General features: G+C 39.0%; 1 protein-coding gene across 2 annotated transcripts in view; it reads left to right on the plus strand.

Moving 5' to 3' along the window:
• The window catches only part of GABBR2 (gamma-aminobutyric acid type B receptor subunit 2), a 438554-nt gene that overhangs the window by 55940 nt on the left and 369001 nt on the right, over positions 1-13613 (plus strand). The gene's annotated exons all lie outside the window — the stretch shown is intronic.

The raw sequence follows: 13613 nt of genomic DNA on the forward strand, positions 1-13613 counted from the left end.
AGCAGCATAAAAGCAATCCAGAAAGCTTACAAAAAAAGCCACCACCACCAAAAAAAAAACAAAAACAACCCAAAACAAACCAACCAAACAAAAAAATATCCCACAACAACAAAAACCCAAGAAATAATAATAATAAAAAAATGAGACCCTACAAAGTGCTCAGTAAGCCAACTGTAAACCTTCTAACTGAAGAAAATTGGTTGCATTCCATTAAAAGTATTGTAGGAAATAATAAGTCCTTCATGAAAGCAACTACTATGAGGGAAAGTAGTCCAGTACCAACAAATAATGCTTTGCTGTTCATTAATCTGAGCGTATTATGCATCTTATTTGTGGAATTCTGTAGTAACTAAATATGAATAAATAGACAATGATTAAAGTGATTGGCAATAGAATGGATAAACAGCATCATTTACTTTTATAAGCTCCATGAAGCTACTTTAAATGAAAAGAATTTCTCTGAAAATGTTACTTTCAGCACATTGCCAGAAGACCAATTCTGCTACTGTAATTCCTTGCTGTGGGTGGCCAGAGGCATTAACCATCACTTAATGACAGAGACAAGAGATTTATAGCAGAGACATAAATTCACAGAGTAGCAGCAAGGTTATATATGGTTGAAGTGCAAGGCATGTTCCTCTCCAACTATAATTTTGAAAGGATAAACACTAAGCTGTAGTCCTTGGGGTGCATTATGAATTATTTCTACAGATTGGTCATGAGGACAGCTTACCAGAAGACTAGAGCCTTGGCAAAAGCAATGCAAGAGAAATGAAAGCATGTGAGTGTCTTGAGGGCAAATATGGAAATGAAGAACATCAGCCAGAATAAAATCATGGGTTAATTATCCAATTGATATTCCTTGGAGGGATAGAGCCAGTACTGGACTGATTGTGAAGAGCTTACTGGGAATGACTAGCTCATCATTGTTGCATCTTAAGTGCAATTCCTGAAGCACTTGCATTCTTGAAGCTTGCAACTGTGATGTTGTCCAAGTATAGTTTTGGTGCCAAAGCAAAGACAGCCACCTGTGAGCTGGCACAAATCCCGCTGGGGGTGGTGTATCCCAGCTACAGTAGGCAAAGCTGGGATATCCAAGCTCCTGATCTTAGGCCCCTCCATGCTCAGAAGATGGCCTACACCAGCTGTGACCTGTGCTACCTTGCAAAGAGATAAAAATATATTTATAGACAAGGAAACACAAATTACTTCCATGGCTTTGAATTAAATCTTTGTACTATTTCCTCCTCAAAGAGAAGGACAGGCAGCAGGTAGGCCTTCGCCACAGAGCCAGCTAAAGCCTGGAACATGGGTCAGCACAAGGGCAGCAGGAACACTGCCCTGAGTATTCCACTCTGGGTTCGGGCTGCTTAAGGAAGTCTGCCTGAGCCTTCCCGCATACCAAGCTCTGTATTAACAGAACTCAGCCTCGGTTTGTAAATAGTTTACTATTTTCTTTAGGAATCAAAAGAAAACCTCTGCTAAACAAACAGCAATCTTGCCTTGCCTTAGTCATGGCTAAACAGCTGTGAAAAATCATTTCTGCTAATGCAGCACCAGCCACAGCACAGAAAGACAGCTTCTCACAGGTGGTGCTCATTTTCTGGCTTGATGACTTGAGACCCAAGTATTTGATTTGCAGAAGCACTGAGTACTTGCAGCTGCAACTAATGGGAGTTGGGCTTTGTGGGTAAGAGGAGACACACCTAGCAAGTGCCCTGGAAAAGGCTGTTTTCAGCACTTTCAGACTGAACACCTAGAAAGAGTAGTAAGTATACAATTTTTTTAATGCCTAAATTTATCTTTGATTTAATGTTGATAGTACTGCTTTAGCTTCAGAATTTTGATGGTGGTTGACAAGTAAGTGTGTGAAGTTGTTATCCCCAGTTTTTGTGGTGACAGATGTTTTTGCTTCATTAGCAAGAGGGTGTAAGAAAAGCTTAAAAGGATCAAAAATAGTGATGTGGCAGTATAATGAGGTCATCTCCTGTGATGTAAGGAGAAACCACCTGTGTATCTGCACTGCTGGGTTTTTGTTACTTGTTAAAGTGTTAGAGGGAAAATGTTTGATTCTCCATTGCCAGGTAACCTTACGGTTTAGCACTTCATGTTGCTTGCTGTGTCTGATATAAGAAGTGCTGTACCTGAGTCTGATTAGTGTCCCCGAATCTAATTGAATGATTTTTGGTGCCTAAGATTTTATTGTGGTTTTGTGTTGGAATTAGTTTAGGACTTTGAAGGTGTGTTTCAAGTGATCACAAGGAGATCCATTAAGGTTTTCCCTGGCTGTGGGACATTACCATCTTCATTACAGTCAGAAGAATGAGGCAAGTGGTTCCTTCCCACTTCTTAACCAACATTAAACTGAAAAGCTGATGAGAGTGGGTTTCTGGTAAGAAGCCAGGCTGTGAATTGGAGTTGTTACAGTGTCAGTTCATGTAGAACTGTAGTGTGCTTAGAGTTGGATGGGACCTCTGAAGGCCATCTAGTCCAATTCCCCTGTAATGAACAGGGACACCACAGCTATGTCAGGCTGCCTAGGGCCTGATCCAGTCTTGCCTTGAAAGTCTCTAGGTACATGGCATCAACCACATCTCTGGGCAAACCTATTCCAGTATCTCACTGCGCTCGGTGTGTGTAATTTTTTCTTTAAATCTAATCTAAATCTATCCTCCTTAAGCTTGAAATTGTTTCCCCTTGTTCTATCACCACAGGCTCTGCCAAAGATTCTGTCCCCTTATTTCCTGTAGGTCCCCTTTAGATACTGAAAGGCCACTATCAGGTCACTTCACAGCCTACCCTTCTCCAAGCTGAACAGACCCAGCTCTCTCAGTCAGTCCTGGGCAGAGGTGCTCCATTCTGTGGGTCATGTTGGAGCATGTCCAGAGGAGGTCCGCACCTCCCCTCCATTAAGAGCTTCACATCAGGAGGCAGTAATCCCAGGTGAGATCTCACCAGCACTCAGTAGAGGAGTAGGATCACCTCCCTTCACCTGCTGGCTGTACTTCTTTTGATGTGGCCCAGGATACAGTAGGTTTTCTGGATTATGAGGGTACAGTGCTGGCTCATGTCCAGCTTGCCATCCACCAGTAACCCCCCGGGTTTATTTTGTTTTGTTCTCTCTATTTTTGCTAAGGCTCAGCTGTGGCAGAGCAAATGTGTTTAGTGTTCATACTTATGACCAAGCTCCAATGATTCTTTAAGCTCTCACTTGTCCTTTTGCCCTTTCCCGTGGACAGTTTTCTTATTGCCCTTATACTAGGCCACAGTGTTAATGCAGTGATTATTTATATTAAGCTCAATCCGTTGCCAATACAATGTTTCATTACAAGTTCAGTGCTTGTTCTGAAATAAGCATATATGCTTGATAAGATATTATGTATAGATAAAGTTTTCTCATGATGAGTAATTATTCATACTACTGACCAAACAATTCAGTTGTTTAAAAGTAAAATAAACTTATAATCTACAAAGTCAAACATTATCTTTTATGTATGCGTACCTGTCAACCAGTGGGGAGGAAAAAAAAATCCCATGTTGGCATTATGTCACTGAAAATATAGTCAGATTTTTTTAATTAACAGATTTGAAGTGCTATGGAACAATATGAAACAGAGCATTCTTCAGTAGATATCTGCAGAAGTTCCTGTTATCCTGGATAACTATTCTGAGTTTCTCCCCCTGTATCTTTTTCCCCCCCTCAAAACCAAGTTTTTCTTTCCTTAAGTTTCAGCTTTGAAATGATTCCCCATTGCCCCATGCAGTGAGATAACAATACCTGGGAACTGGGACAGTGTAGTCACAAGAAAGATGGTGTGCCTTCAGTGAAGTGCAAGTGAGGGAGACATTCCAACTCCTAATAATGATACAACCTCAGATGGGAGATTAAAGTTTTGCCATCGTTTGTTAATGGTTTGCTACACTGTATTCTTTGCAATGAGTCACCATCAGTTCATCTGGTTTGACCTGATTCAAATGAAGATTGAGTTTTATTTGCCCTGATCTGATCAGAAGCTGCAGAGCTGAATGGTAGCCTTAATGGCTGTTGTTGTGAAGCTACATGTGATGAATAACAAAAATATTGTGTCACGCTTACAGCATTGCTTGGAAATACCCATAGCATCATGTCAGCATAGGTTCTTTTCACGTGGTTTTGTTTCGTTTTTTTCCCACGTAAAGAATCTTTGCACCTTCTCGATATAACATTTCCTTTAATTCTGCCTGCTTTTATTTCTTCTACTTTCTGTTGATGCTCCTCTCTGAGAGGCCTTCAAACTAGCAAAATTTGTCAAGTTTTGCAGGTCATTTCCTGATGAACTCAGCCTTTACATTCTCATTGATTTTCTCCACTTGTGGGCTGTACTTGAGGAGCCATTGCGGATGCCATAGTTTTGTATTAATGCTTCTGTACTTCTGTCTCTCAGTGTCATTGGCAAGCAGCTGGAGTTTGTGGGGGAGAAAAAACAGAGGCTTTTCATCACTTCTTTGCAGACATTAAACATTCTCCTTTGCATCTCAAATTTCTCACCATTTTTGATTTTCTTTTCTATAAGATAGATGAATACTAGGCATTAGCTCCCATTTACTAAAGGTCCCATTTATTTTCATTGAGCAAAGACATCATCAAAGAAAAAAAATGCAAGGAACCTTGAAATTTTTTGTCTATGACTTTTGTTAGTGTTACTGGTGATGATTTTGATATGTTATGTGAGGTTCTCAGATTTTTCTCATATTCATTGAAAACAAGTCTGGTGTTTCCAGTCAACTAATTTACCTTTTATGTAGAGAAACAATCATGCTCTGCATTTATGTTTATCTTTACAGCAATAACATTTTTTTATTCTCTTAACAAATAGTTGATGGCTCTATGTTAGCTCTTGGAGTGGGTCCAGAGGAGGGCCACTAAGATGATGTGAGGACTGGAACATCTCTCCTATGAAGATAGGTTGAGGGATCTGGGCTTCTTTAGCTTGGAAAAGAGAAGGCTCTGGGGAGACCTCAGTGTGGCCTTCCAGTACTTGAGTGGAGCTTATAAACAGGAGGGGGATTGCCTATTTATGAGGATGGATAGGACAAGGGGGAATGGTTTTAAACTGAGACAGAAGAGATTTAGATTAGATATTAAAAGGACATTTTTCACATACAGGGTGGTGACACAATGGAAAAGGTTGCCCAAGGTGGTTGTGGATGCCTTATTTCTGGAGTCATTCAAGGCCAGGCTGGAGGTGGCTCTGGGCAGCCTGGCCTGGTGGCTGATGACCCTGCACACAGCGGGGGATTGAAACCAGATAATTGTGGTCCTTTTTAAGCCAGGCCATTCTATGATTCTATGTCGTGGTGCTGACCTTTGAATAGTGTCTGAATAGGGCTCTGGGCAGCCTGATTTAGTGGGTGGCAACCCTACCTACAGCAGGGGGTTGGAACTAGGTGATCTTTAATGTCCCTTCCAACTCAAGCCATTTTATGTAATAAATTGCTTTACCAATGCTACTTTTGTCAATATCTCTGAGTACCATCTCCTTCCTTCCAGATTTCCACACCTTCTAGTATAATATTTACTATTAACTAATCAAGTTGAAGATAAATGAAGCAGGCTTTTTCTTATCAACTATGTACTTGACTTATCTGGGATGTAAGAAGCTACCTGAAACTGTGAACCAAACTGAGGAAAATAAAACAAAATATATGAAGCACTTAGCTGAAAACTGGGGAACATGGCCACTCTTTCAAACTTTCCTTGCCCAAGTTGGCTTGGTCAATCTAATGTGAAAACCCTAGGTGAATATTTGCACGTTCTGCAAGCTTTTTAGGTACATGCATATAGTGTTCTTTTCTAAATATGTTATACCCTTAATTAGAAAACCAACCTTGATAACAGGACTTAAAGTGGGAAAGTAGATGTACTGTCAGCTGAGAGACTTGTGTAAAATAATCCAGTAACTCAGGAGTAGAGCCAGGGTTTAAAATCTTGGTCTCTTGAGAATGACAATTCAGCTGTTAAATTATGCTGTGATGCAACGACATACTTAGAAAACAAACTAGCACTGATTCTGAAACAATAGTAGCTAATGTGATGGAAAAACGTTTGCAGAGATGCAGAGTGTTGCTCAGAATAAACTATATTTAGAAAGCTGGAAAGAAAAAAAATAAATGTTTGGGGTCACCTTGCAGATAGTAATTTATGGAAGACCAAATTAAGCCTATGCAATAAGGTTATGGGTAGAATGGAGCTGTATGGATCTTCCAGAGAAGTACAGTAATGCATGACTCTCATTTCTAGTGGTGACTTCTCTGTTTCAGAGACAAGTCTGCCCTTTCAGTCCTTTATTCATGGCTGCTTAACAATTGCATTAAGCCACCAAGAGGGACCTGCACTCTTTCACCATCACAGTTGTGTGCTCCACTCACTCGCCTCCAATCCTTTGCCCTGCCTGGAGCCCAGGCTATTGATGAAATCTCGCTCCTAGGTTGTGTAAATAAATGGTTCAGCATCACTCTGTGAATTCCAGCAACTGACCTTGTGCCTGTAAACACTGGAGATGCTTTTTCCTCACAAGATGTGAAGTAGCCTTTGAAATGAAATACGGAAGATGTCAGCAATAATGCATGTGCTTTTATATATCAAGAAATAAAAAAGGGAATTCTTACCTTAGATCTAATGTGATATGTGCTTGCAGTAATGCTTATAGATAGAAATGTGGCATAAATGGAAAGTTAGGAAACAAAAGATGCTGAACAGTCTTTTTTTTCTTTCCTTCCATCCTAATCCCTGACTAACCTTTTAATTTCCAATTTGCTTTATAATTGGATTAAGCAGAGTAAAGAAAATTTTGCTTAATGGGAATGAGTGGAAGCAATGAAGTGAAACATTAAAGCTTTTTGTACAAGCTATTTTTAAAAGTACACTGTGGAACATGGAGGCGGGGGTGGGGGTGGGGGAGGAGGGTTGTTAGTTTTGCCTTTCATTACAGACATAGCCTCACCTTGTGTTCCTTCAGGTACATATAGAATAAGGCTTATTGGATTTCTCTGTCAAATTTCTGTATTCGTGTAAATAGGTATCAAATTATGAATATACAGTGACTGGGGATTTAGCAGATAAGGGCATCTTATGAGGTCCTTTAGTTCTGTAATTCTAAAATAGATGAGGAATTCTAGAGTGCTATTTCTGTGTGTTTAAATAAATATATTTAGAACTTTAACATTTCAGTTGACTACAAAATGAATTTTAATATTTAAGTATTCTATAGTGAAGTGGAATTTGTGAATTTGGAGATTTGGAGATGCTTGGGTAGGATTGTTTTTTTGGGTTCACAGTGGTGGTAGTAAACGCAATGGTGATTTACTAATGAACTTGCATCTCTTGCAAGAAACTAACTGTAAGGCAAGCACCTGTGAAAACCACATGTTCCAAACTGTATTCAGCGACTGCGGGTGACAGTAATGGCTCTGCCTTTCAGTAACTTGCTTGGACCTCTGCTCAATTCCCAGCGGTTACGATAAGAGTATTACAAAGTGCTTTTTTAATTCTGTTTGTCAGAACAGTGAGAATGAAGGGAGTTGCATAGAAAAAACTCATGGATTGTAAACCTGACTGAGGCTCCAGTGTTTCAACAAGGCCATGGATTTTATATTTATATACTTATATAAAATACTGCTTGCCTCCAACAAGTTTTCAAATGCTTCTCTTTTCTTAATAATTTGTTAATTTTATTTCATATCCAGCAGTGAGCTGACTTGGATTTTACCATATTTTCCAAATATATGAACATGCACACAGCAAACCTTTTGTTTCTGAACAAGTTGTGTTTCCATCACATGCGTGAGATCTTGCTATAGAAATATACATGCTGGCACTTTGGGAAAAATAGTGTAACTCCTTTCTACAACCCAGACTGCAATTTTTATTTTGTGGTTGTGTTGTCTTCTATGTTTTTAAGAATCACTTCTGTGCATTCTCCCTTATTTCACTTTTACATAATTAATGCACACGTTTAGAGGTTAAAATCCTTTGAAATAAGTTGTTAAGCAAACTTTAGAGCCTAATTTCTCAACTTTTGAAAGAGAATTAGACAGAAATGGTTGACGTTTTTGAAAATGTTGCTTTGCTCCTTTTTCCTCTTGTAACTTTTATGGCTTCAATGTTTTAAATCACAAGTCTGCATTATCACTGGCAGAAACTGCACTGTATTTCCATAAGCATAGAGATATCTATCCCTAGAAGAATTCTCAAGGAATGCTTGTAAGATTGGTTGATGTAAAGATTCTCCTGAGGATCACGATGTCTGCAGAGGCATGGACAGCTCTGGGATTTCTAGCTTGGGGATCTGCACTGTAATTGAAATGCAATTTGTTTATTTATTTGTTAACAGATTGTTGCAACTGTTTCAGTAGATGCTGCTCCTGGGTAAAGTAGTAGAAACCTCTCTCTGGGAAGAAGTAGAGGGAGAATATAAAATAATGGAACTATAGAACATCCCGAGTTGAAAAGGACTTGCAGGGTTCACTGAGCCTGGCTCCATGCAGCTTCACTCCTCATTCGTTCCCTATGTCTGAGACTGGTGTCCAAACACTCCTTGAACTCAGGCCCTTGGTGCCATGCCGACCACCCTCTGGCGCAGACCATGTTCCTAGCCCCATCCTGACCTTCCCCTGAAGCAGCTCCATGCCGTTCCCTCAGGTCTTATCTTCCTTCGGGCCCATACATTTGGGGATGACTTGGTTTGTTGGTACCGATTAAAAACATGCCAGAGAAGTTTGTCAGCAAAAAAAAAACAGCAAACCAAAAACATTTGTTTATTCTCACCTGGTAGGAAATAAATGTGTATTTGAAGTGTGTGTGGGGGGGAAAGCATTCAAATGTAACTTAATACAGAGCTGCTTAGCCTGTTCATAGAGCCTTAATGTACATAGGTACAAAAGTAGTTTTAATATTAAAATCTCTCTCTGGTCAATTCCTAATCATACACCAAACTATTCTTTCTCATCCCTGCCTATTGCTTTCTCAGTATTAGTTGTGGTGTTGATTCATCATCTCCTGTGTCCGAAAATGAATTTAGTTATATGATGAGGCAGGAATTTATTAAAGAAGAGCATTCCTCCAGTGACTGCATTGGTAACAGTGTCTTCAAGCATGCTGCTGCTAAGTCTTCCTGTGTAGCATCTCAAATTCTGTTAATGCTTATTTACCTGAACTTGCTTGCAGACAGGGCCTTTAACTTTAATAGCTGTCAGGCTGAACTGCCATTTCTTCAAGATAGTTCCATAGACATCCCCGCTGGCTTGTTGTCTCATTTCTCTTTTTTCCTGTGCCAGTCCCATACTGATCTGTTCAATGCTGCTCTGCTCCTTACCAGTATCCCCAAATGCAGCATCATTTGTCCCACACACAGCTTCTTCACGGTGCTCTCTCCAGGTACAGTTTTGATTTACGGTAAAAGCTAATTTTGAGATGAAGTATTTAGCTACATTGATTTAATCCATATCCTGAAGATCTTTTTGTGAAACAAATAATTCCTCTCTGCAGTGATAGAAAAGTTTCACTGGAGAGTGAGTTTTTCTTATTTCAAATTGCAGGTAGAATTTCCAATCATAAACAATCCCATTGTGAATGATTTGGTTTCAGATCTTCATGTCAGCCCTACTGCAGTGAGGGAGTCGTAAGCTGTGTGTTGTCTGCTATGATTCTGTACAGTACATAAGGGAGCCCAGAAAAGCTCTGCGTTATTTCCAACCCACACAGAGCAGTGAGCCAAACTGATGAAGAGGAAGTGAATGTAGCTCAGCATACTGCAGTATAATAGACAACAGTTAACATATTCATACGTGTAAGCAACTTTACTGAAATTAATCAATTTTACAATACCTGATTGGTAGACATGACAGCAATTGATAAAGCAGTCAGGGATTTCTCCAGAATCTACATTTTGTGTGGAATGTTTCTGGCATTGTATACGGGGCCATTTTAGAACAGTGAGTGAGGTGCTGTTAGGCTAAAAAGAACATATAATTTGAGGCTGGAACAACACCCAGCAGTCAGTCATCTATCCCCATAAATTCTGGTAAAGGTAGGCTATATTTCTTCTGAAATCAACTATAAATGATGTTCGAACATATCTCTAAATCATTTGTATGGGTACTAATTTTGCTTTAAGACTTTTTTCCCTATCTTTTACTTCTATGTATAATGTGCAGCTATTAGACTTCATTAAACGGTGGCTGGTAGATAAACATTTAAAAACAGTCTCTTCTTTACTACAAATAGTTAAGCAGCATTTTGCCGTAATGTCTGACTTCATATTTGATAAAATAAACACACGGAACTTTAAACTTATAAAGCATAACCAACCTGCATAGGCTGTTTATAGGCTGAGTTAGTGAGGATGGACATAATTGTAGTATCCCATCCACAAAAACATGGCAATAAATAGCACTATCAACAAGTACACAGTGTGGGGGATGTGAGTGAGGGAAGTGGGATAAATAACACCATGGGAGGGCTGATCTTCCTATGAACAGTTTCCATCTGAAGGGCAGGATCTAAGCTCAGTGAGGGGACGTGCAGATCAATGATCTCTACTTCTGGTTCCTTAAACTGTGGTGCTCTCAAATGAATTGTTTTTGGAGGAAAAACATAACCTCTTATTGGGACTCACTTGGTTTCTTTCTGGTCTTAGTGTGTTCAAGAAAGACTTTTGTTTGTTTTGGAAGCCTATAGAGACTCAAATCACGCACAGACCCAACTCTGCTCATGTTTTATCTCTGTTCTCCCAAGACTACCTGTTTTGAGCATTTCATTCTTCTGAGGCTGGTAAAGAAGCACAGAACATCCATTGTGCTTGTTTATGTGAACAAAAGTGCTGCTCTGTGATACTAGAGCTCTCACTTATATTTCTGACCACTTATTTAAACAAAAGGATACAAAGCTAGCAACATCTTGGCAGAAAGATTTCAAACGTGCTTTTAATCCTTTTATTTTTCCCTTTCACTTCTCAGCTCTTCGCAGTTTGCATTGGCTTGTCTTCAGGGTAGATAGTTCTGGCGGTCAACTGATTTCTGGCTGTCTCACTGATATGAAAATCTAATAAATTTCAACTTTAATAAAATCAATTATGTTTTTGAAGTTGGAATCTAAAATCAACAAAGAGAATTTACTTAAATTCTTGATTAACAGTGTTCAGGAACCACAGCTAATTGTACTTATGCTGTGTATACAATATCAGGGTACCTTCCACTATATGAACTATTGTCTTGAGGCATGTTCTAAACAAAGGTATTCACCATGTTATTCATTGTTGTAGGTCTTCCAGCTTGTTAGTGGTGTGCATTTAAGGTAATACTTGTGGTGGATTTACTCTTTCTGAAAATATTTGTTACTGTATTGTGGGATGATTCTTATGACTGAATTATTTATACTGTTCCTTTGAGCGTCTTACTAAAGATTCATAAATCAACTATGTCTGTGTATCTCTCCAAGGTCCTGAGACAGAGAAACCCATCTTGGTCTGATTTGTGGCTTGAAATGAATGCAAGAGAACTGCATAATCATGATATTTTCAGTTTACATTTTCCAATCTGGAAAAAAACAAACAAAAAAAAACTTGCCGTCACTAATATATATCTCTTTTCCATGGTAGTCACTGTCTTAGTTTCATCTGATGGAACTGTTTTTCTTCAAGTGTCTTTTGGTTTTGGGAAATCATCTACATGTAGTTATACCCACTCTCATTTCTTCTCTGCTTTTTTTTTTTCTTTTTTTTTTTTTTCTCCTCTTGTAGATAAAACTATTTGCTAAAAGAAGAGCAAAATAGTTGTGACTATATATATGTGTGTGTACATATATATTAGTTTTGTAATGTGATCTGATAGTGTTAGGACTAGGGGAAATGGTCTTAAAATGAAAGGGGATAGATTTAAGATTAGATTTCAGGAGGAAACTTTTAACTCAAAGGGTAGTGAGGTGCTGGCACAGCTGCCCAGAGAAGCTGTGGTGCCTCATCCCTGGAGGTACTCAAGATGAGGTTGAATGGGGCCCTGGGCAGCTGAGCTGCTGGGGGGTAGCCCTTCCCATGGCATGGGGTTGGGCTGGGTGGGCTTTGTGGGCCCTTCCAACACAAACCATTCTGTGATTCTATTATATAAGCACTTTTCAATTCAAAAAATGATGTAAAAAATATCTGAGCGGTATGATTTCCCTATTTCCCTATTCAAAACATTCAGTGTTTATATGATTAAAAGGGGGGTGGTGGGGGGTGTGGGGGGGAGGAGGAAGGAGAAGCTGACAAAGTGGAAGGAATGAAATGATAAAGCAGAGGCTTATAAATATATGCATGAGTTCTAGGAAGGAAACTTGGCAGGTAAGATTAAGGGGGTAAAGCAAGATAGAGCAATAATGAAGAGATTTTGTAACATTAGTAAGAAAGTAAACAATGATTTAGGTCATCATACATTTTAAATGCAAGTAGTCCATCCAGATACAGACAGGCAGAATATTTTTTGAGGAGAAGCAACCTGATCTTATATTCTGTTTATACTGAGTAGGCTGTTTTCTGTTTTTTTGTTGTTTTTTTTTTTGTTGTTGTTTGTTTGTTTTTGTGTGTGTTTGTTTGTTGTTTGTTTTTTCCCTGAAAGAGAAATTGCAAAAAGCTGTAAGATTATCTCATCTCCAAGCTTTTTGTGCCTATTTGTATAGTTCAACTCCATTCATGTCTGTTTCATCCTAAGAGATAATGGGGGAGTTCTTTTTGGAGCGGAACTTGCTCCATAATTGGAAAACTCATGATGAGATACTTTTTACAAATACAAGCATGTGAGCTTGACATTAATTCCAGCCAGAACTGCAGAAAGTATGATATCAGACTGATCAGTAAAGAGCTGAAGATTGTTAAAAATGAACAAAATCTTGGTGTGAAGTAAGGAAAAGCTGTCTTGTCAAATGTGGCAAGAGTGCAGTTTGTGCTGACAAAGTTATGTGTCAACAAGTCTTTTGTCCTGACAGTACCTTGTACCCTAAGTTATTAAAACAGTTTCACAATCAAAGCAACAGACCTCAAAATGATAGGAGCTATGTCTCAGTATACCTAGCAGTTCCTGCCTAATGTCTATTTAATAATATGCAGGAGTTTGGTGTGGTGGTTGTTTTTGTTTTTCTTTTGAATATGAGTTATTTTCTCCAGGTCTGGGAATACATTCATGAGTAAAAGTTGTCACTGGTGAGAAGAAAGCCAAGTTGTTACTGGTAAAACTTTCAAATGAGCTGAGTCTTGTATGTGTGAGTAACGGATGCCAGGCCTGTGATAGAGCATGAAATCAATTGTATGATCCTGGGTTCGTTTATATTTAAAAATACAGAAATGTAAGGTCAAATATCAATGAGCTGAGGGTCTTGGCTGTACACATTTAATCAAGAGAGTTATAAACAAAAGTTGTAAGATATCTGGAGAAAAATAAAGTATTTTTAATTTATTGAAGGGATGATTAAGAAGTGTTCTAATGGTAGCCTGTGATGGGACTGTGATGGAGGTTGTCGTGCGTGTAGAGGTATCTGTGTGCAGGCAGATAAGGAACTGCTCTCCAAAACACCAGCTGCCCTCTCCTTGGGCTGTCCTTAATTT

The sequence above is a fragment of the Coturnix japonica genome, chromosome 2 (assembly GCF_054131305.1).
Source record: "Coturnix japonica strain WE chromosome 2, WE-NBRP24, whole genome shotgun sequence".
Taxonomy (NCBI): domain Eukaryota; kingdom Metazoa; phylum Chordata; class Aves; order Galliformes; family Phasianidae; genus Coturnix; species Coturnix japonica.